Source organism: Pseudophryne corroboree, chromosome 11 (assembly GCF_028390025.1).
Source record: "Pseudophryne corroboree isolate aPseCor3 chromosome 11, aPseCor3.hap2, whole genome shotgun sequence".
NCBI lineage: Eukaryota > Metazoa > Chordata > Amphibia > Anura > Myobatrachidae > Pseudophryne > Pseudophryne corroboree.
In genome coordinates this window covers 121,213,946-121,238,931 of record NC_086454.1, presented here as the reverse complement: position 1 = coordinate 121,238,931, position 24,986 = coordinate 121,213,946, and positions in this window count along the sequence as shown.

Here is a 24,986-nt window from a genome sequence, read left to right as displayed (position 1 = left end):
CATCCTAGATCTGAATGAATGAAATATTCTTATTAAATACTCTGTTCTTTACATAGTTGAATGTGCTGACAACAAAATCACACAAAAATTATCAATGGAAATCAAATTTATTAACCCATGGAGGTCTGGATTTGGAGTCACCCTCAAAATTAAAGTGGAAAAACACACTACAGGCTGATCCAACTTTGATGTAATGTCCTTAAAACAAGTCAAAATGAGGCTCAGTAGTGTGTGTGGCCTCCACGTGCCTGTATGACCTCCCTACAATGCCTGGGAGTGCTCCTGATGAGGTGGCGGATGGTCTCCTGAGGGATCTCCTCCCAGACCTGGACTAAAGCATCCGCCAACTCCTGGACAGTCTGTGGTGCAACGTAGCGTTGGTGGATGGAGCGAGACATGATGTCCCAGATGTGCTCAATTGGATTCAGGTCTGGGGAACGGGCGGGCCAGTCCATAGCATCAATGCCTTCGTCTTGCAGGAACTGCTGACACACTCCAGCCACATGAGGTCTAGCATTGTCTTGCATTAGGAGGAACCCAGGGCCAACCGCACCAGCATATGGTCTCACAAGGGGTCTGAGGATCTCATCTCAGTACCTAATGGCAGTCAGGCTACCTCTGGCGAGCACATGGAGGGCTGTGCGGCCCCCAAAGAAATGCCACCCCACACCATTACTGACCCACTGCCAAACCGGTCATGCTGAAGGATGTTGCAGGCAGCAGAACGTTCTTCTTGACATCTCCAGACTCTGTCACGTCTGTCACATGTGCTCAGTGAAAACCTGCTTTCATCTGTGAAGAGCACAGGGCGCCAGGGGCGAATTTGCCAATCTTGGTGTTCTCTGTCAAATGCCAAACGTCCTGCACGGTGTTGAGCTGTAAGCACAACCCCCACCTGTGGATGTCGGGCCCTTATACCACCCTCATGGAGTCTGTTTCTGATCATTTGAGTAGACACATGCACATTTGTGGCTTGCTGGAGGTCATTGTGCAGGGCTCTGGCAGTGCTCCTCCTGTTCCTCCTTGCACAAAGGCGGAGGTAGCGGTCCTGCTGCTGGGTTGTTGCCCTCCTACGACCTCCTCCACGTCTCCTGATGTACTGGCCTGTCTCCTGGTAGCGCCTCCATGCTCTTGACACTACGCTGACAGACACAGCAAACCTTCTTGCCACAGCTCGCATTAATGTGCCATCCTGGATGAGCTGCACTACCTGAGCTACTTGTGTGGGTTGTAGGGAGGTCATACAGGCACGTGGAGGCCACACACACTACTGAGCCTCATTTTGACTTGTTTTAAGGACATTACATCAAAGATGGATCAGCCTGTAGTGTGTTTTTCCACTTTAATTTTGAGGGTGACTCCAAATCCAGACCTCCATGGGTTAATAAATTTGATTTCCATTGATAATTTTTGTGTAATTTTGTTGTCAGCACATTCAGCTATGTAAAGAACAAAGTATTTAATAAGAATATTTCATTCATTCAGATCTAGGATGTGTTATTTTAGTGTTCCCTTTATTTTTTTGAGCAGTGTATATATATATATATATATATAAAGTGTGTGTGTATGTATGTGCATATATATATACATAGGTATTCTTCAGGTGGGAAATAGGAAAACAACGTAATTAGAATTTTATCAAACCTCCCCTAAGGGGATGTACAGGGGGTTGACATAATGATGCCATTACCGATGCGTGGCTTGCGTTGCGTGAACGATAATCAAATTTGGAATCAAAATTTGGATTGCACTTCCAATGGGTAGAATTTAATAAACTACAAAATTGGTCCCAACACTTTTTTCCATATGTGCTATGGGTGCTCCTCTGGTAATGCCAAGTACCATGGATTAATATTTACTTACATTAAGACGTCTAAAATTTACATGTCTATAGATTTACCAAATTTTTAACACTCGTTTATATTTACAACCGTAATAATCAGAAACTCCCGTGCGAAGAATATGTGTGTGTGTGTGTGTGTATGTTTGTATGTATGTGTGTGTGTGTATATATTTTATAAAATCACAGATACCCAATTGCGCTAGGCAAATATAGAGTAGCACCTCCAGAAAAGCCCCCTGCTAACAGAGGCTCAAGATAAAACTATACAATACTGTTCTGAGGGCGCTAGTCTTTGTTAATCTAGACAGTATAATGTCTCAATCATTTATGACATAAAAAATGTTATAAACGTCAATTCAAATTTATTCACAATTCCATTTAAAATGACAAGCACGAATACAATTACAAATTTTTATAAAAATGCAAGGTAAATCATTCCAGTTGGATGTGGTGTTTTTCTTACCCGGAATATTGCTTCAATTGGCAGCAAAGATAAAAAGCATAGAACCCATAGCGTTTCGTCCTAAAGGACTTCCTCAGGGGTACATTATCAATTATTTTGAAAAAATATGGTATACAGAGATGTATCGCTAGAAATGACGACTTGAAGCAATCTGGAAACAAATTGGTGTAATGCACATAAAAAAAATCAGTAAAGATTTCAGATAAGATTCTTCAAATGGATAATAATCCTTGGAACGAACTGTGGTATAAAAAGGCCAACACTATTGTTGGACCAACAGTGCATGGACGTAGAGAACACTACTGAACTTTTATTGGTTCCAGGGTGGTATATTGGCTTCAACAAACTTGAAGGTAATGAAAAGCCTAATATGTGTCTGTCAGGGTCCAATAGTGAAATAGATTTCACTATTGGACTCTGACAGACCTGTAATGGCCTTTTTATACCACAGTTCCTTCCAAAAAAAATTCCAAATTTGTAATTGTATTCGTGCTTGTCATTTTAAATGGAATTGTGAATAAATTTTAATTGATGTTTTAATTGATGTTTGTAACCGTTTTTAGGTCATAAATGATTGAGACATTATACTGTCTAGATTAACAAAGACTAGCGCCCTCAGAACAGTATTGTGTGTGTGTGTGTGTGTGTGTGTGTGTGTGTGTGTGTGTGTGTGTATATATAATATATATATATATATATATATATATAGCCGGATCCAAGCAGTGGCGACACGGGCGGTCGTCCAGAGGCTCCCACACGCTCCCCCTGAGTTGCGCATGCCGCCGACACTGATATCGGAGCACAGCATGATTCTGCTGTATCTCCAATTTCTCCAGGACACTGCTGCGGCCAGCGCCACCCGCTGAGGTGCTGCTGCAGACTGCAGTCAGACTCTCGCAGGATTTCAGTTCACACCGCTGCGGCTGCTGGGATTTGTGTGGCGCTGGAATCCCCTACCAGTAACCCCTGTGCTGCAGCGTTGAGGGGGTTGGACCAGAATGGTAACATTTCTGGCCACTCTCACATTATATATATATATATATATACAAATGTCCAGCAATGAACGGCACTCGGAGACACAATAGTTGCAAAAATCTGTATTCCAAAGGTCAACGTTTCGGGGGACGGACCCCCGTCGTCAGGACACAACAAACTCACAAACAAGTAACACACTTACCCTCCTAAATACCTCAGAAGTCCTGCCGCCATCGTCCGTCCTGTGCGCGCCCGCTGCTCACTCTGCTTCCGCTCACGTCATCAGACTCCTACTTCCGGAAACAGCCGTCTCCATGGCAACACAAAGCTTGCGGTTCACCACGTACCCGGCTGCGGTCCATCGGCAGGAGAAAGCGCAGGCCTGACATACAGGGGAGGTTGGGCTGTCATCACAGCGGACAGGCAGGGACATAAACTAGAATAAAAACACAGTGTAAACAGCAGTACATAATGGGCAAAGCAGCTTAGCTTATACACATACATCAATAAAGAAAATAAAGTAACACAACAAGAAACACCAGAAATCGAGAAAACCAAAAAAAGCAAAAAAAAAAAAAAAACCAAAAAAAACCAAAAAAACACAAGAACCCCCAAAAATTATACAAGCGTATTCCAATTAATCTTTTCATTAAGACCCCCAGGGGCGCAGGTGCCCAATCTCAGGATCCATTTGGTTTCTTTAACTAGAAGCAGCTTGGCACGATCACCACCCCTCAGACTCAGGGGGACGTGATCTATAATAAAGTACCGGAGTGACTCCAAAGTATGGCCAGCATTTTTGAAATGTTTAGCTACTGGTTGATCGATCAATTTGCCCTCGAGCGTAAGTTTAATGGCCGATCTATGTGCCGCCATCCTCTCTGAAAACTTACGAGTAGTCTGGCCCACATACATGAGCCCACATGGACAGATAATAATATACACGACAAATGCAGTCGAACAGGTTAGAACAAACCTGATGTCGTATGTTTTGGAGCAATGTGGGTGTTTGAACGATCTACAGTTCAACATCAATTTACACGTTGCACAACCACTGCAATGATAGCAACCTGAGGGTTTATAAGTCACGTTGGGGGGCCTAGCAATACCCATGCCCGTGATGTCTGTTCTAACAATTCTATCTTTAATATTACGGCCACGGCGGAACGACATCAGTGGGGTGGTGTGATTAAACACTTTGAGCTCTGGATCCGAAGACACAATGGGCCACAGTGCCTTAGTGGCTCTACTCACCCCTCCACTAGAAGAGGTGAAATTACAAGGGAAGGGGATCCTATTCGTAAGGTGTCGATCAATAGGTACCAAGAGGGATTGCCTAGACATACCTAGAACCTCCTGCTTCTGCCTCTCAAGTAGATCAGGATCATAACCCCGGGCTATGAAGTTACGAATAAGGTCATCAAGCTCACCAGGAACTCTAGAGAGATCTGACGCTATTCTAGCTATTCGCATCATTTGTGAGCGAGGGAGCCCTTTCTTAAGGGGCTCTGGATGATGGCTAGACGCTAATAAAAGAGTATTCCGATCAGTAGGCTTGTGAAAGACCTCCGTAGACAAGCAGCCACTTTCAAGATGAATATTAACATCGAGAAAGTGGATGTCTGTCATACTGCACGTATGTGTAAATTTAATGGAAGAATCAGAGTCATTGACATCAGCCAATACTTTAACAAGAGCATCCTGTCCCCCACTCCACAACAGAAAAATATCGTCTATATAGCGACAATAAAGAAGAATACTGTCGCTAATGGACGAATTGGAGAAAAAAATACGTTTCTCTTGCTCAAACATAAAAATATTTGCGTACGACGGGGCCACTGGGGACCCCATCGCACACCCCCTTAATTGCAGAAAAAAAGAACCATCAAATAAAAAATAATTGCGTTTGAGGGTTAACTCCAAGAGAGACAGAAAAAGCTCATGATCAAATAGTTGTTCTGGAAGTTCAACCTGCAAAAAGTTCCTCATGGCACTGAGTCCTGCATCATGAGGAATGGCCGTGTATAGACTGCAGACATCGAGGCAGCAAAGTAAAGTTCCTGAGGGGATGTTCTGGACAGCCTGTAATTTCTTAAGGAAGGAAGTGGTGTCCTTCAGAAAGGAGTCTCTATGTAATAACAAGGGCTGTAAGATGGAATCAAGTAGCTGAGCAACTGGTCTATATAGCGAGTCCGGGGCCGAGATGATAGGGCGTCCCGGGGGTTTCAGGGAGTCCTTATGTAATTTGGGGAGTGTATAAAGCAACGGAACCCTAGGGTGACCAACATCAAGGGCTTTGACTATTTTTTTTTGGTAATTGTCCAGATAATTGGGCTGTATTTAGAATCCCCAAAAGTTCCTTCTTGAACCGGACAGTTGGGTCTGATGTTAGTTTGCAATAGACATCCACATCATCCAATTGAGCATAGATCTCCTCTCTATAAAATTTTAAATCTAAGACCACAATAGCACCGCCTTTATCGGCAGGTCTAATTATGATATCGTCATAAGACGCCAATGCTTCAAGTGCTTTAGTTTCAGCTTTAGAAAGAATAAACTTGATTTTGGCTGGTGCTGCCGCAAATTTAGTAATAGAGTCGTCAAGCAGCCTGTGGAAAGATTTTAAAGAGGCATTGGATGAAACAGGATCAAAGGACGATCTCACTGAGCGTTTAATGAAGCTGGAGAAAATGGAAGAATCACTGGAATCTGTAGAATGCTGAAAGAATTCTTTAAGTCTCAATTTTCTAGAGAAAGCATGTATATCTTTAGACCAGTTGTATACATCATGGAGGTTAGTTGGCACAAAACTGAGGCCTTTACAAAGCACCGAAATTTCAGCTTGGTTCTGGCACCGGAGCAGCTTGATTTCTTATACTGGAGTGCCGGCTGCTGCTGGATCTATATATATATACATATATATATATGTACGTACGTACGTACGTACGTACGTACGTACGTACGCTGTGGCTATAGTAGATTGTATATGTATATATACACGCATATATATATATATATATATATATATATACACACACATATATTCCAAAGGATGTGGCACTCGTGATGCAGATAACCAAACGAAGATAGCAGCAATCTTTCTCAACGTTTCAGTTTATTAACTGTTTTCAAGAGCTAAAACACAGACATTGAAAACTTACCTAAATACCCTCCACCATCACCATGTGTCTAAGACAGCTGGCGCTATTCGCCGGTCCGTCCATTAGAAGTGACGTCATGACGCCTCCGGCGCGTCTCCTGACGTCACACGCCATCAACCTTGTGACCACCACCGCATCTGTTGCCAAGCAACCAACATCAACAGCAACCTCGTATTGACATCGGCGCTACTACTTGCTAATCATACATAATCTCATGTGTACATGTATAGAACATAAATCAAATACTATTATGCTGAAAGTGAGTGTCGATATCCGTAAACACTAATACTACTTAAGTGCATCGTATAAACACATTAGCGTCAGCTAACTATACTTATAAACAATGTATCAATATACAGTAGCATGACCCTAGCTGTGCAATAAAGGGGCTTGGAACTATTGATTAATACATCCTCCTAAAGATAGCAGGTAAATGAAATTGATTCATTTAACCCTTTGGGGGTTATCACATCAAGTTTGGAAATCCAATATGTTTCCCTTTGTAGCAATCTTTTATTCCGGTCCCCACCACGGCTATTAGGAAGGACCATATCAATCATTCTATACCTTAAAGTCGTTAAGGGGTGCTTCATTTCAGCAAAATGTCTTGCTACGGGCTGTTCACTCGACCCCTTCACCAAAGCTGATCTAATGGCATGGCGATGATTAGCCATTCTTTCTTTGAACTTAGTCTGTGTCTTTCTGACATAAGATAATCCGCAGGGGCAAATCAGCTGGTAAACCACAAAGCAACTGTTAGATGTAAGATGATGTTTAATTTTTATCAGTTTGCCAGTCTGTGGGTGGTTAAATGTGTCACCAGAGATCATAAACCCACATGTTTTGCAGCCACACCGAAAACACCGTGGTTTCTTTGTAGTCAAGAAATGACTACTAGTCATGCTAGGGGGGAGGTGAAGTTGGTTTTCACCAAAATATCACGCAAATTCCTCCCTCTTGAATAGCATGGCATCAATGTGGAATTGGTAAGCCCAATTTCAGGATCTGTACTAATTAGTGGCCATAGGTTTTTTTTGATCTCCTATGTATATTAGGGGATAGGGTGGTAAATTGGGATACCCATGGTATTTTGTTCTTTTTGGTCTTCTCACTCGTTGTACGCTTCAGCAGATCGGTCCTATCCAAAGCTAGAACCCGATTTTTAGTATCTACCAAAAACTGTCTATGGTACCCTCTCACCACAAATTTCTCAACCATCTCATCTAATTGAACAATAGTTCTCTCAGAATCACTATTCAATCTGTGGACTCGTAACATTTGTGAGTATGGCAACCCCATTTTCAAATTCCGTGGATGGCAACTCTGATAATCAAGTAATGAATTTCTATCAGTTGGTTTTGTAAATAAAGTGGTAGTTAGACCATTATTTTCCTTTAAGATCCTAACATCCAGAAAATCAATCATATGTTGGCTCATAGTCCATGTAAATTTCACTGGGCTATCAGACCGATTATGATTCTCAATCAGATTCATAAACATTTCCTGAGACCCACTCCAGAAAATCAGTAGGTCATCAATGAAGCGTGTGTAGAAACATATATGGGAAAAGATTTCAGGGTCCCTAAAAAACAAAATTTCTTCAATCATGAACATATACGTATTTGCATATGCCGGGGCCACAGAGGACCCCATGGCGCAGCCAGTCAGCTGTAAGTAATATTTGTTATCAAACATAAAATAGTTATTTTTCAATATCATTTTACCATTCCGGTCCAACCCCCTCAACGCTGCAGCACAGGGGTTAGTGGTAGGGGATTCCAGCACCACACAAATCCCAGCAGCCGCAGCGGTGTGAACTGAAATCCTGCGAGAGTCTGACTGCAGTCTGCAGCATCACCTCAGCGGGTGGCGCTGGCCGCACCGTGTCCTGGAGAAATCGGGGATACAGCAGAATCAAGCTGCATTGCCTATGCTAGCACCGGATCAAGTTGTCCACTGGTTCTGTGAGTGCCGGACTTAACCCATATTATATATACACATATATATAATACAAACACATCACTGTGTCTGGCTACTGTGCTGCAGGTGAGGTGACAGTGTCACATGCAGCACACAGCAGCCAGACACAGTGCTGTGCTTATTTGGACAGCCACCGATTGTGAAAGTTGACCCTCTTAAAAAGATGAGAGGTCTGTAATTCCCATCATAGGTACACTTCAACTGTGAGAGACAGAATCTGAAAGGAAAAAAACCAGGAAATCACATTGTATGATTTTTAAACAATTTACTTGTATATTGTTGTGGAAAATAAATATTTGGACACCTACCAAGCAGCAAGATTTCTGGCTCTCACAGACCTGTTACTTCTTTAAGAAGCTCTTCTATCCCCCACTCATTACCTGTATTAATGGCACCTGTTTGAACTGGTTATCTGTATAAAAGACACCTGTCCACACCCTCAAACAGTCAGACTGCTACCTTTCCACCATGGCCAAGACCAGAGAGCTGTCTAAGGACACCAGGGACAAAATTGTAGAGCTGCACTAGGCTGGGATGAGCTACTCGACAATAGGCAAGCAGCTTGGTGAGAAGAGATCAACTGTTGGCGCAATTATTAATAAATGGAAGAAATACAAGATCACTGACAATCTCCCTCGACCTGGGGCTCCTTGCAAGATCTCACCTCATGGGGTATCAATGATCTTGAGAATGGTGAGGAATCAGCCCAGAACTACACGGGGGGACCTGGTCAATGACTTCAAGAGAGCTGGGACCACAGTCACAAAGGTTACCATTCGTAACACACTACGTCGTCATGGATTGAAATCCTGAAACACCCGAAAGGTCCCCCTGCTTAAGCCAGCACATGTCCAGGCCCGTCTAAAGTTTGCCAGTGACCATCTGGATGATCCAGAAGAGGATTGGGATAATGTAATGTGGACAGATGAGAGCAAAATCAAACTTTTTGGTATAAACTCCACTCGCCGTGTTTGGAGGGAGAAGAGTGACGAATGGCATTCCAAGAACACCATACCCACTGTGAAGCATGGGGGTGGAAACATCATGCTTTGGGGCTGCTTTTCTGCAAAGGGGACAGGATGACTGATCGGTATTAAGGAGAGGATGAATGGGGCCATGTATCGTGAGATTGTGGCAAAATCTAACGTTTCCCCCTCCCGGGCTGGCCGGTCGGCGGCCGCCTGTACGCACTGAGCGATATGACCGCTCATATCGCTCAGTGACGTCACACCCCCGCCAGCCCTGCATGAAGGTCGTGGACAGTCCACATCCTTCATGCATGCCCTACCGACAGCAACGATTGTTGCCGACCCGCGGGGCCGCGCATCGGTCGTCGCTGGCGGCATACACACTTGACGATAAAATGAGCGACGTCGCTCAAGGAGGGGGAAAATGAGCGACGTCGCTCATTTTATCGTTAAGTGTGTATGGACCTTTAAACTTGTTGATTGTCCAAATATTTATTTTCTGCAACAATATACAAATAAATTGTTTAAAAATCATACAATGTGATTTCCTAGGTTTTTCTTTTCAGATTCTGTCTCTCACAGTTGAAGTGTACCTATGATGGGAATTACAGACCTCTCTCATCTTTTTAAGTGGGTCAACTTGCACAATCGGTGGCTGTCCAAATACTTTTTTGGCCCACTGTACGTGTATACATATATATGTGTATATATACAATCTTAATAAAAGTGCTGCCAGGCACTGAAATGTGTGCCGCTGTCACGTGTATGGTCATGGATGAGTGCTTGTTTAGCAGTTAATACGGAGGGCACCTGGCAAGTTCTGCTTTGGGATTATTAAAGAGCGACGGATATACGGTTCTATATATATCTCTAACACACACACATATACATATTATATATATATATATATATATATCTGCAGCGGGGTACACTGGTATTCCACAGGGAATAACATCGGGGGTGTAGAGTTGGATCTTGATCCGAGGAACCAACAGGCTAAAGCTTTGACTGTTCCCAGGTTGCCTTGCACCGCCTCCTCTATATCCCTGCTCCGGGCACTGGAGCTCAGTTTGTATGTTGGTGCCTGCAGTGCAGGCAGCTAACAGGATGGGCTGCTCTAAGCAGCCCTAGAAAGAGCTTTTCTGAGAAGAGAGAAGACTTCAAGGGTCGCAGCACAGGCACTAGATGCTATATGTCACACTGACATATCGTGCTGCGGCTCCATCACCTCCCCCAGCGGCGCTATATACTCCCGCGCCCTGGTTGGCGGGTACTTACAGCGGAGGCTCTCCGGTTCCCATAAGGCACACATCACCGCTGCTGCTCTCCTGGATCGCGTGGCCGCATCATCGGGAGGAGGTAAGAGAGTCCCCCAGGCAGGACCTGCCGAAATCGAGATCCGGCGCGGTCTCCAGAGACGGGCCGCGCCGCTGGTGTGGACACTGTGACCATGCAAGGACCCCACTATATCCACCAGGGCAAGAGGCACAGGTCGAATTTACCAAAATCCGTTTGCTATAGGCTCCGCAGTACCCGGTGGTGAAGTCCAGCAGAGGGGATAAGGCTCTGACCTGTAGCCCCTCCCCCTCCCCCAGCCCCAGGCGCCATCTACAGCAGATGTTCCCGCCCTGGAGCTGCATCTCTCTCTCCCTCACTCCCTGTCAGCGTTTGGGCACCATTACACAGAGCTGTGCTGATCCTGGGACTACCGGGCACTGTCTCCTCTGTAAAGCCGCCTGCCTCATCAGCACTGTGCATTTACCGGACACTTAAGTATTCTACATGTCATTTAGACAGTGTTAGTTACGAAAAAGTGTATAACTACAAGGGTATTTAGTACAAGTATCCTGTGATATACATCCAGTATTTACTGTGCATTGTTCTATCTGTATACACATATAGCTTTACTTAGTATTGCTAGTCCAGTGCAGTTTTATTGTTGTTTGTAATAATTTCTGCATTGTACATGGGACTGTGTGTGCCGATAGCCTCCGTGTGGTTCCTATTCCGTGTATCTCACATATATTGCTATCCATATATTCTGTACCTTGAGGGGGCTAAGGGGGTCATTCCGACCCGGTCGCACGCAGCGGTTCTTCGCTGCGGTGTGAATGGGTCGGAAATGCGCATGAGCGCCAGATGCATTGCGCACGCGCGTCACTGCCCGTGACGTCGCCAGCGAGAAGAGTGATTGCAGCGGCGATCGCAAGAAGACAGACAGGCGGGAGGCGTTCCAGGGCGGATATTCACCGTTTTCCAGGCGTGGTGAGTCCAACACAGGCGGATCCAGGCGTTTGGAGGGTGGATGTCTGACGTCACAGCCAGGACCTTCATCTCTGGATCCGTCGCACTGGGTAAGTAGCTGCATGGCTAGTCTTGTTTAGCAGGAAACTTTAGCATAGCAGGGTTGCACAAGCGATCGCAGCCTTGCTATGCTAAAATACACTCCCCCAGGCGGCGTCAGGTTGATCGCATGAGCAGCAAAAAGATGCTACGTGCTATTAACTCAGAAATGACCCCCTAAGTGCGTCAAGGTCATTTATATATAGTGTTTCACAGGATACACTGCCTTGGTATTTTTCTCTGTGTATTTCAGTCACCATAAATCCTCAGTCACTTAAATCCTCTGTTTGTATTCTGCATCTGCAGCCACACTCCACACGGGTTTTTTGTCTGGTACTTTGTCTGGCTAAATGTACTGTTACGCCCTAAGGCTACGTTTCCAAATAATGTCTGCTATACAGGACGGGGGATCCGTAGTGGATCCTGCGTCATGCAATACTGACACAGCGGATGCACCTGAGGAAAATATTCCAGCTGAGGGTCCAGGTACTGGAGGCTCAGAACCCCTTGGTCAGCCTGCAGCACCGGTGGCGCACTAAGACCCACCTTGGGCTGCTTTTTCTAATCTGCTTACTACGCTAGTAACGAGACTTATGCACTCTGTGGGACCTCCAGTGCCATTGCAGCCACATATTGTCCTTGCAGTTAATCCACCATGGGTGGATACTCTGTCAACTCAGTTACAGCAATTAAATCAGTCTTTGGTTAAACAAAAACCTAACCCTCACCCTCCTAGGACCAAGGGGTCATATAAGCGGCCATTTCTTCCTCACAATCCACACATGTTTCGGATACTTCATCCGATGAAGATGGCGTATACACTGACCTCTCAGACACTGATGTAGGTGCTTCTGATGGGGAATCTATTTCACAGGTGGATGTTCCTGACCTTTTGGAGGCTATCACACTGATTCTTCAGCTTGATTATGAATCTGCACCTCCAGATACGTCTAAGAAACCTGATAAATTCAAACGTCAGAAGGTCACTAAATTAGTCTTGCCCCATTCTGACCATTTAGTTAACATACGTCAGGAATCCTGGGAGTCTCCAGGAAAGAAATTCTCCCTGTCTAAGAAGATGCTAGCTCGTTATCCCCTCGCTGCAGAGTTAAGTAAAAATTGTGAAACACCGCCACTGGTGGACTCACGTCGTACGTCTGGTGGTGTCATCTACTCTGCCTGTTACTACCGTCACCTCTCTGAAGGAACCGACGGATAAACCTGTGGAGGGTTGCTTGAAGTCTATTTATACCCTTGCAGGTGCTGTGCATAGACCCACTATAGCGGCTTCTTGGGCTGCAAAGGCTATTGAAGCCTGGGCTCAAGAAGTTGAAGCGGAGCTACCTTCTACTTTCTCTGATAATGCCAGACAGTGTCTTTCATATATTATCACAGCCTCCCATTATAGTCAAGAGGCGGCCTCTGATGCCAGTGTCCTGGCGGCCAAAGCATCTACTACGTCTATTTTGGCTCGCTGAATTCTGTGGTTGCGGTCCTGGTCTGTGGATCTGGACTCTAAAAAGACCTTGAAGGTTATCTCTTTTAACGGAGACATCCTTTTTGGCGAAGATCTGAACAAGATTGTTGCTGACTTAGCATCTGCTAAAACCGCATGTCTGCCGAGTACCAATCCTTCGGCTCCGAAGGCTAAAAGTACCACCTTTCATTCCTTTCGAACTCCAAGTAAAGCAAAGGGTCAGGCGTAGCCAAAACAGGCTCGCACTTCCAAAACCTCCAAGCCCAAACCTAAGCGTTCCTGGGCTGCCCATGAGCCTGCTTCCAAAACAGACAAGCCTGCTGCATGACGGGACGGGCCTCCTCCTGTGTGAGGCCGACTTCTAAGGTTTGCTCAGTTATGGTTACAGACCACTTCAGACATCTGGGTAAGGGAAGTAGTCACGGATACGACATCTCTTTCAAGAAACGTCCCCCCTCGCCAGTTTTGCTCGACAAATATACCTTCGGGTTCCAAGCTGGTGGCTTGAGGACCAACAATTGAGCAGGGGTCATCCCTTCTGGATCTCCAACTGGGTCTTTCTAACGACGGATTCCAGTCTGCGGGGTTGGGGTGCGGTGTTTGAGCAACACTCTCTCCAGGATCAGTGGACCAGGGAGGAATCTCTCCTCCCAATAAATATTCTGTAGTTGCAGGCAGTGTTCAATGCTTTGGAACTGGCCCTGCTCCTGGTACAGAACAGGCCTGTTCAAGTACAGTCGGACAACACCACCACGGTGGCGTATATAAATCATCAAGGCGGCACTCAAAGCTGCATGGCGATGTTGGAAGTGTCATAGATTCTTCGACGGGCGGAACGCCATCTTCCAGCCATATCGGCAGTGTTCATTCTGGGTGTCCTCAACTGGGAAGCGGAATTCCTCAGTCGTCAGGACGTACACTCCGGAGAGTTGAGCCTTCATCCAGAAGTATTTCAATACCTAATGGACAAGTGGGGCCTACCGGACGTCTCAACACAATCACAAGGTTCTGGTCTTCGGAGCAAGGACAAGAGATCCTCAAGCAGCGTTCGTGGATGCTCTGGCAATTTCATGGAACTTTCGGCTGCCATACATGTTCCCTCCAGTGTCACTCCTGCCCAGGGTAATTCGGAAGTTCAAGCAAGAAGGAGGTATGCTTCTTCTACTCACTCTAGCATGGTCCAGATGGCATTGGTTCTCAGACCTGCAGGGTCTCTGTCCTCTTCTACTTCCTCAATGCCCAGACCTCCTCGTTCAGGGCCCCTGTGTATACCAGAATTTGGCCCGACTGGCTTTGAGGGCGTGGCTCTTGAAGCTTCAGTCCTGAGGGCCAAAGGTTTTTCTGAGGCGGTCATTCAGACGATGTTGCAAGCCCGCAAACCGGCTTCGGCTTGGATTTATTATAGAGTCTGGAATTCTTACTTCACCTGGTGTGCGGCTAAGAATTTTGATGCGTACAAGTTCAGTACTGCCAAACTTTTGGCGTTTCTGCAACAGGGCCTGGACTCAGGCCTTCGTCTGGCCTCCCTCAAGGTTAATATATCTGCCTTGTCGGTGTGGTTTCAGAGAAAAATTGTGACTCTGCCTGACGTTCATACCTTCACTCAGGGTATTTTACGGATTCAACCTCCCTACAGTATGTCCCTCCTGTGGCTCCTTGGGATTTGTCTGTTGTTCTGGATGCCCTGCAAGAGTCTCCGTTTGAACCTCTTGAGTCTGTGGACCTTAAATGGCTTACGCTTAAGGTCTTGTTTTTGCTGGCTATTGCCTCTGCTAGAAGGGTTTCAGACTTGGGTGCCTTATCCTGTAGGTCTCCCTTTCTGATTTTTCACCGTGACCGCGCGGTTCTTAGAACTCACCCTGGTTATCTACCTAAGGTGGTGTCATATTTCCACCTTAACCAAGAGATTGTGGTTCTGGCCTTTATCTCTCCTGATTTATCCTCCAAAGAGCGGTTTTTGGATGTGGTACGGTACGGGCTCTACAAATCTATGTGATGAGAACCGCCTCCCATAGGAGGTCTGATTCTCTCTTTGTTCTCTTTGGTTTTCACAAATGTGGCTGGCCTGTGAATAAGCAAACCTTGGCCAGATGGATTAGAATGCTAATTGCAGAAGCTTATGTACAGGCTGGACTTCGAGCTCCTGCTACTATCAAGGCCCATTCTACTCGGTCTATTGGACGTTCTTGGGCGGCCCGCCATGGTGCATCCCTAGAACAATTGTGCAAGGTGGCTACATGGTCCACAATGAACACGTTCATCAGGTTCTTTGCCTTTGATACTTCCGCCTCCCAGGATGCTTTCTTTGACGCCGGGTTCTTGTGCCCGCTACAGTGCGTCCCCTCCCATGAGGAACTGCTTTAGGACATCCTCAATGTTATTCCCTGTGGAATACCAGTGTACCCCACTGCAGAAAAGGAGATTTATGGTAAGAATTTACCTTTGTGAAATCTCTTTCTGCGAGGTACACTGGATTCCACAGGGCGCCCATCCTGACGCACTTATCTTCTTTGGGTTTGTATGGCATTAGCTGCTGGTACCTTCTCCTGTCGTGAAGGTACTAACTGTTATTCTCTCTTTTACCTGCTACTGCATTGGACTGGTTAACAAAACTGAGCTCCAGTGCCTGGAGGCGGGGATGTAGAGGAGGTGGTGCAAGGCATCCTGGGAACAGTCAAAGCTTTAGCCTGTTGATGCCATGGATCAAGATCCAACTCTACACCCCTGATGTTATTCCCTGTGGAATCCAGTGTACCTCGCAGAAAGAGATTTAACAAAGGTAAGTTCTTACCACAAATCTCCTTTTTATTGATACTGGGCCCCACAAGTTTATTGTCCAGGGCCCCCGCAGACCTTAATCCGGCCCTGCATATACACATACAGTGTGTGTGTGTGTGTGTGTGTGTATATATATATATATATATATATATATAGAGAGAGAGAGAGAGAGAGAGAGAGAGAGAGAGAGCGCGATATAGATATATATATATATATATATATATATATTCGGCGTGTAGGCGGCACTCACGGCATGAAATAAGACAACAGACGCAAGTCTGGGTTGCAAAATCAACGTTTCAATGTTTAGTGAACATTTTCATCAGGATTCATACTTAACTTTGAAACGTTGATTTTGCAACCCAGACTTGCGTCTGTTGTCTTATTTCATCAGTCTGATTTCAGGCCGTGAGTGCCGCCTACACGCCGAATATATTATTGGACACAGCGCTTGCTGTAACCATCAGAAGGCACCGGCTACCTTGTTAACTTCAACCCCAGCTGAGGACACATTGAGTGCCGTGCAACAAGCATTGATATATATATATACACATATACATACACACTGTATGTATAAGTAATTTTTTTTTTTTTAATTAACATTTGTCAAACATCAATGCTTGGTATAACGAACCATTGAAGATTAGAACATCACACATTTTCCAGCAGCTGCTCCTCTATGCAGCAGTCTGGTATACGAAGGGGGCTGCTGATTTTACTACATTAATCCTGGACGGGTGCAGAGAAGAGCAGACACTAGACTTACATAGGGGGCTGCAACTCGTTGCATTCAATTTCCCCAGCAATTGCTTCTCTTTGCAGCCTCCAGGTCGAGGGTACTGCTGGGCTGGCTGATCACTGCACCCATTGCCAGACACTGGGGATGGAGCCATGGGTGCAGAGGGGCCAGGAGGTCCCTCTGAGACTGGCAGCTGTGGGAAGATTATTTTCCAGCAGCCACAAAGTGGTCATTTCTGACAGTTTTCCTCAGACGTGACCATGTCAGGGAAACCATCTGATGTGCCCATGTCTGGCAAGTGGTTAATAGCCTCCAGTACTTTCCTTATGGCCACTAACAGCCTTCTATATGGATCATCTGATCATGTCGCAGTTAAAACTGTCCACTATGACATTCACTATAATGTCTGCAAATATGTTGGTAACCAGCATTTATGGTGAGAGCACCAGTGGAGGATGAATATGGTGATAAAGCTAACTATTTATCTTATAACATTCACTATAAATGGGTAAGAGACTCAGTACGCAATTGGCGTGTGGGGTACCGTAAGGGTACGCACTTAGCGTAGCATACGCTCGGCCGTGATCGAGACGCACATGCGACACGCTCGCTCACAATTTGCTACGCTACTAGCGTAGCGTACGCTCGTGACCACGAGGAGAACACGAGCGGTGCAGACGCTCACGGGATGATACTCAGTAAACCTTGTATGCAACACAGTGAAAGACTGAGATTGTACTGTAAACCTTGGTTTTGTAATGTGAGCACAATGCAATGCTAATTAACCTCTATTGTATGAAAGCCTCTTGAGCGATCAAGACACTCTGAATACTCTCAGCAATGTAATAAACGCACAATACCTTGCTAAGGTTCCAACACCTTTACTAACAATATCTAGCTATGTAAAAGTTAAAACAGTTAACAGTGCATACACTACAGGCTAACATCAATATCTAAGCAGGCTAACTACACATAAATATACAATATCGTCACAATCTTATACAATAACAGAGAGAGAGAATATGGCAAATACAAACAGAGATTTAGAATGGTTACAGAGAATAACTTACACACACTGGGAACGATCGCTGCGCAGCTTCTGGTACCAGCTCCAAGTTAGTCAAGAGGAAAACCGTTTGTGGAGAGTGAGAGAGCTGCCCATGCTGGCTGATCTTATATACACTGCGTACAGTACACTACAAAGGGACCTATAATCTCATTGTTCATTGGACACAGGAATGTCTCCTCGCATCATAACAAAAGGTCATAGGTTAGTTTGAACAGGTGGGCTGTGACTATATCAAACTGCTCAGGTGGGAGGGTATCTGAAGATTCCCGCCGCATGGGTAATGAATCGCAAGTATAGTAAATGTCCAGAAAATACTAATGGCCATAACTATACGCAGGAGCGATTAATCTTTACCTAACCAGCACCGGATTGTTTCTAATAAAATGTTCTTTAGTTAGGTACCAGACACAGCTGCTCAAACCCTGTCTGACCCTTCGTACCATGCAAAGAGGAATTCCTCTGTCCAGCGACCCTTTACATTAAACAAACTTACAATCATTATTAAGGGGAACATTATCTATAAAACATACTATTTGGTTTTATTATTTAACGATTGAGTCGCCCGCTAGACGCACACAAACTCTACCGTAAATGCACATACCACGCGCCAATGCGCACGGCCGTAGAAGCTCCATTACGCAGCTGCGAGTATCCGCACGCACGGGAGAGAATGTGCACGTGCAGCGGGCAAGCGCATGAGGTGAATATATGGCAACGTGCAGCATGATATTTTTCCGACTTTGACAGTCCACCCTTTGGCAGTCATCAATAACTGCCACTTCCTAAAACAGTTCAAAAGAAAAATATATGTCATAATGCAAATACAATTTTATGATTGGGTAAAGGGAGGAGAGGAGCAGGTGGGAAAAAGGTATGACCTAGTGAGATAGTAGAAGCATGTGTGTATGAATCCATGTTTGAGGGGTCATGTATCATCGTGCCGTACGTGTTTTAAATCAAGCTTCGAGGTATTGCGAAGTATACATTTGAATTCCTTCTTATCCCGTATTACGGGTCTGTGGATGGGCTGTCAAACTTTACCGAGCTCTTTTCGGCTTTTAGTTGTAACAAAATGGGGAAGCACATTTTAGTTGATGATACATGAATGGGGGGATATGTGAGTGCTGATATCTGTGCCTATATTCCCTATTGACTATGTGTGTCATTACCTGAAGGTTGTAGAAATGAAGATAAGAAGCAATTATGGTAAATGCAGTCATAAACTATGTGAGTTTAATATACATTTGCCGATTGAGGTCTTGTCTGAAGTCTTGTCTCGATGTACATGTTGACTGTAGTCTCCTGATGCTTTTGCTATAAATGACGGCAAAAGTTTTTTTTCATTGTCCAGAAAGTTAGTCACTCAAATGTTTGGGCTATCGTAAAATTTAAAGTCACTAGGGAAAATGGGGCTTGTAGCATAGTTCATCAATGGTCTGTATAAAAGAGGTTGTCAAATTCTTCTTCCAAGCGGATGTCTTTGTACCTTGGAGGAAAACAAAGGAGAAACGGGTGAAAGAAACGGACCGTGGAATCACATTTTCATCACAACATTGTCTCTATCGTTGGGTCATACATCAAATTAGTTGTTGTTAGTACAGTGTCCTCGCTCCTCAGACTCATCACCCTGGTACTACCTTTACGCTTCGCTAAAACCCGAACGCATCTAAATATCAGGCCAACCAATATGACGACTTCTAGAATACACAAAAGAAATTTCCCTACATCCATAATAATACCTTGGGCCCATTCTCCTAAGCCCGAGAACCAATTTCGTGGGTTCAACCATGACACCCAACTGGTCAGCTCATTACCCACAGCAGCGAGTGTGAGATTGTGTTTCCTTCGAAACTCCCACTTTAATTGTAAAATGTCATCCATCTTTTGGTCTATGACCTCGGCTGTGTCCTCCGTGCTGTTGGTAATGTACGTGCAGCACTTTATTCCATATTGAGTTGCTAGGGTAACACAATACCCGCCTGTCACAGCTGTGAGGTAATTGAGAATCATCCTATGCTGAACCAGTTCTGTTTTGTAGGCTTGTAACTCTTTCCCAGTGTACCTGAATGTGTCGTCATACATTTCGGTGATATTGTCTAATAAATTTGCAAGCGCAGATATATATTTATAATTTATCACTCCTCTGGCGGTACGAGTGATATCTAACGCGAGTAGGAATTGAATCCCGGTGGATTCATGGATCAGATCAGAGGCTGAATGCTCTGTCCTCTCTATCAGGTGCCGTTTAACGACGTGCTCGTAATGAGTGTGAGTATAAGGAGCTTGGGCACTGCGGTGAATATCTTTCATTTTGTTATGGGTTACAGTCATTACTTCAGGCAGTGCTTTCCCAATATAGCACAATCCCTCTGAGTTTGGGGCAAGCCACTTATACGCCTTCCTCCCGCTTATGAAATATGCATCATCGGGGAGAACATATGGGACGGAGTATGACATTATAATGTTACAAATTTTCCATGTGAAATCTCCTAACCCTAACTCTCCCATCTGTTTAGTACACGTATCAGGTTGTACGATATGTGCACAGTATCCTGGTGATACTTCTCCAACTCGCATGGTCCTACTTCCTAAGGTGTACCTATACCGGAAAAATTTCCTATGGTTGGCTATCTGGCGTATAAGTTCTGTGTCTATGGGCATTCTGTCGGGTCTGTATGAAAAGGTCATGGTTTGATTACTCCATGACACTTCCCAATTTCCCGGCTTTCGGGGATTGGAAATGTTAAAGCACACTAAGGACCTATCCACATGATATTGGTGGAGCTTCAAACTAGGAGGACTAAATATATTAAACCTCTTGTCCACCGGCCTCCCACCACTTAGCTCAAGTGCCTCTCCTACAGTTAAAGGGAATGGTACTAGTCCTGATTTGCTATGGCCTTGAGGTACTTGAGAGCATACCCAACAGTCTGTCTGATTTAACACTTTACCCACTAAGGAGTGATAGTCACTCAATGGATGCCGGTCCATGTGGACATTAAAACTGGACTGACATTTCTTTATGCACCCAACCTCAACTATATTGTCACAATGCTTACAGATGCAGTTCTCTTCAGCTAACAATCCTTCACAATTCCTTCTATTGTCAATGCTACCAGATCGTTTTCTGATACTCGCCTTTACTCGGTGATTATGTTGCTCTTGGAAATTTACGCCTGCATCCTGGTCATCAGAACCCATTCCCGATCCTTTCTCGACCTCCATGGTACTCTCACCGAAACAGACTGCTCTGGTCAACATCATGGTCAACAGGAAAATCCGGATCACAGTCTCTTGGGGCAAGTCCATCTTAGAGGAGTAAAAGGAGAAAAATAAGAAGGGGGAAAGGAAATAGGAGGGAGGTGGGAACTGGAGAAAATAACAAATGGGAAAAAGAATTCTGGCTCGACAAGCTTCCGGTCTTATTATTCTCAGCGCTCGGGTGTCGTCTCAATCCTCCCTGAACAGACACTCTAGTGATACAACCTCTACCGTCTGTTCTTTATCACGGGACCTCTCTGGGTCAGTGACCTTTTTACAATGAGACGAATGGACCCAAGTCTCTCTCTCGGCAACCTCCAATGCTGTTGTGCTGGTCAATAAGACTTGATATGGCCCTTCCCATCTGTCAATAAGGCAACCTGAGCGTAGAAAATTCCGTATCATTACATAATCCCCAGGTTCAATGTCATGACAATTACTGTCTGGCAAATCAGGAATCACCAACTTTAGATTATCATTCTGATTCCTCAATTGCTTACTCATCTTAACCAAGTACTTTACAGTTACTTCATTGTTACATTTCAAATCATCCTGGGGGTTAATCATAACATGGGGTTGTCGACCAAACAGAATTTCAAAAGGAGACAGATTAAGAGGGGACCTGGGAGTGGTTCTGATGCTGTATAATATGATTGGCAAAGCTTCAGGCCATAACAGTCCTGTTTCAGTCATTACCTTGCTCAATTTATTTTTAATAGTGCTGTTTACTCTTTCCACCTTCGCACTCGCCTGGGGGCGATACGGAGTGTGCAGCTTACTATTAATTCCCATCAACTTACACATTGTTTGAAAGACTTCGCCTGTAAAATGGGTACCCCTATCACTTTCAATGATTCTAGGGATACCATACCTACACACAAATTCCTGCACAATTTTCTTTGCAGTAAACACAGCGGTATTTGTGGCCGCGGGAAATGCTTCGACCCAATTTGAGAACACATCAATACAGACCAATACATATTTTAAATTTCTACAAGGTGGCAATTGTATTAAATCAATTTGTATTACCTGAAAAGGGCCATCTGTCGGAGGGATATGGGATGGCTCTGTCGGTATTGCCTTTCCGATATTCTTCCTCAAGCAGGTGAGACATGTCATCGCTCTTTTACCCGCATGGGAAGAAAATCCTGGGGCGCACCAATAAGCTCTTACCAACTTACACATTCCTTCTTTGCCTAGATGAGTCAGCCCATGTGCCGCTTCCGCTAGACTTGGAAGGTATGCTCTGGGTGCCACTGGCTTACCCTGTCCGTCTGTCCAGAGTCCTGAGGACTCCTGGCCATATCCTTTTGACCTCCAGACTGCCTTTTCCTGTGGGGAACACAAATTTTGCATTTCACACAATTTCTGTGTGTTTACAGTATTAAATACCATCAGTCGTGTACTATCTGTTTGTATGGGGTTACCGGCTGCTGATTTAGCAGCTTCGTCTGCTCGGCTGTTACCAAGTGATACCGGGTCTTGGCTATATGTGTGAGCTTTACACTTGATAACAGCCACTCTGTCGGGTTCCTGTATCGCTGTTAGAAGTCTTTTGATGTGGGCTGCATGCGCTACGGGTGTGCCAGCTGCCGTCATGAAATTTCTGAGGCGCCATAGGGTCCCGAAATCATGGACTACTCCGAAGGCGTACCTAGAATCTGTGTAAATATTGGCTGATTTGCCCTTAGCCAATTCACATGCTCTGGTTAGGGCAACCAGTTCAGCAACTTGTGCTGAGTGTGGTGGGCCTAGCGGTTCCGCTTCTATGGTAACTTGGTCATCTACGACTGCGTATCCAGTACACAAGTCTCCCGAGTCCGTCTGTCTGTGACAACTACCGTCAGTGTAGAAGGTAAAATCTACATCTTCCAGTGGGTTGTCACTGATGTCAGGCCTTGCCGTGAAATTTTGGGTCAAATATTCCATACAATCATGCGTGTCATCCCCTGTATTAAATCCTCCTTCACTATCACTCTCATCCTCCACCCTTTGTGCCTGTCCAGGCACACCTGGGAGATACGTTGCAGGATTTAATGCGCTGCATCTCCTTATGGTGATGTTTACGGGGGCCATCAATGCCAATTCCCATCTTGTAAACCGCGCTGATGAGACGTGTCTGGTTTGGGCAGAATTCAGTAAGGCTGACACTGCATGTGGTGTATGAATTGTGAGGTTGTGTCCTAGCACTACATCTTCGCTCTTTGTGACTAGCAATGCTATTGCTGCAACGCTTCGCAAGCATGTGGGGAGGGATCGTGCTACTGTATCTAGCTGAGCGCTATAGTAGGCTACCGGCCTGCTGGCATCACCATGCTTCTGGGTTAAGACACCTGCTGCGCACCCAGCACTCTCTGTTCCGTACAGCTCAAAGGGTTTCCCATAGTCAGGCATACCTAATGCTGGTGCCTGCGTTAGGCACTGTTTAAGTCTCTCAAATGCCATCTCAGATTCGTCTGTGTGCGAAATCTGATCAGGTTTGTTTGAGGAGACCATCTCCTGCAAAGGTAGGGCTAGTATGGAAAAACCTGGGATCCAGTTACGGCAATACCCACACATTCCTAAAAATGTTCTAATCTGTTGCTGGGTTTGTGGCAGGGTCATGTCACGAATTGCTTGAATTCTATCAGCGGTAAGGTGTCTCAGTCCTTGTGTTAGACAGTGTCCCAAATACCTCACACGGGTCTGGCATAATTGTAACTTGTCCTTGGAAACCTTGTGTCCTGTGTCTGAAAGATGAAACAGGAGTTGTTTCGTATCTCTCAGGGACGCTTCCAGTGAATCTGAACACAGCAGTAAATCATCCACATACTGTATCAATATTGATCCACTCTCTGGTTGGAAAGACTGTAAACAATCATGCAGGGCCTGTGAGAAAATACTTGGACTGTCTATGAAACCTTGTGGTAAGCGAGTCCAAGTGTACTGAACTCCTCTGTATGTGAATGCGAATAAGTATTGACTGTCAGGGTGCAGAGGTACCGAGAAGAAAGCGGAGCAGAGGTCAATCACAGTGAAACATTTGGCAGTGGGAGGGATTTGCATAAGGATGACAGCTGGATTTGGCACTACGGGGAATTGACTCAACTATTTTGTTGATCCCTCTTAGATCCTGCACTAATCTGTAACCCCTCCCCCCACTCTTTTTAACAGGGAAGATGGGACTATTGGCAGTGCTGGACGTTCTTACCAGAATGCCCTGTTGTAGCAAGCGCTCTATTACAGGGTAAACTCCTAACTCCACCTCTGGCTTCAGAGGGTATTGTGGGATTTTTGGAGCTATCCTACCATCTTTTACTTGCACAACTACTGGGGCTACGTTTGCCATCAATCCAGTGTCTTGTCCATCCTTGGTCCAAAGTGATTCCGGTATCTGGGAAATCATTTCCTCTACCTTGGACGGACACCTATTTACAACAACAGTGTGTGACATTAATCTTGTTGGGGAGTCTAGCATATCCTGCGCTTCCTGAGCGTGGTTTTCGGGTATGTCCAAGAACACACCTTCAGGAGTACAGTATATGACGCATCCCATTTTGCACAGTAAATCTCTCCCTAGGAGATTAGTCGGAGCCGATGCAGCCAGCAGAAAAGAATGCTTGGTATGCAAAGGCCCTATCGTAATCTCTGCAGGTTTGCTTAAAGGGTAGTGCTGTACTACTCCTGTTACTCCCATGGCTGGAATTGTTTTACCAGTGGTTCTCATGCCCACGGTCGAATTTATCACTGACTTGGCCGCCCCCATATCTACAAGGAAATTTAGAGATTTACCAGCTACATCAATTATGACCTCGGGTTCACTTCCAAGGCTCGCAATTAATTTTACTGGCTGCAGATTACAGGTGTGGCCCCGCCCCTATGGTGCGTGGTGACCTCCCTGCATTGCGCTGGCAGCTATTACCTGTGAAGGGGGTAAATGGGAACTATCA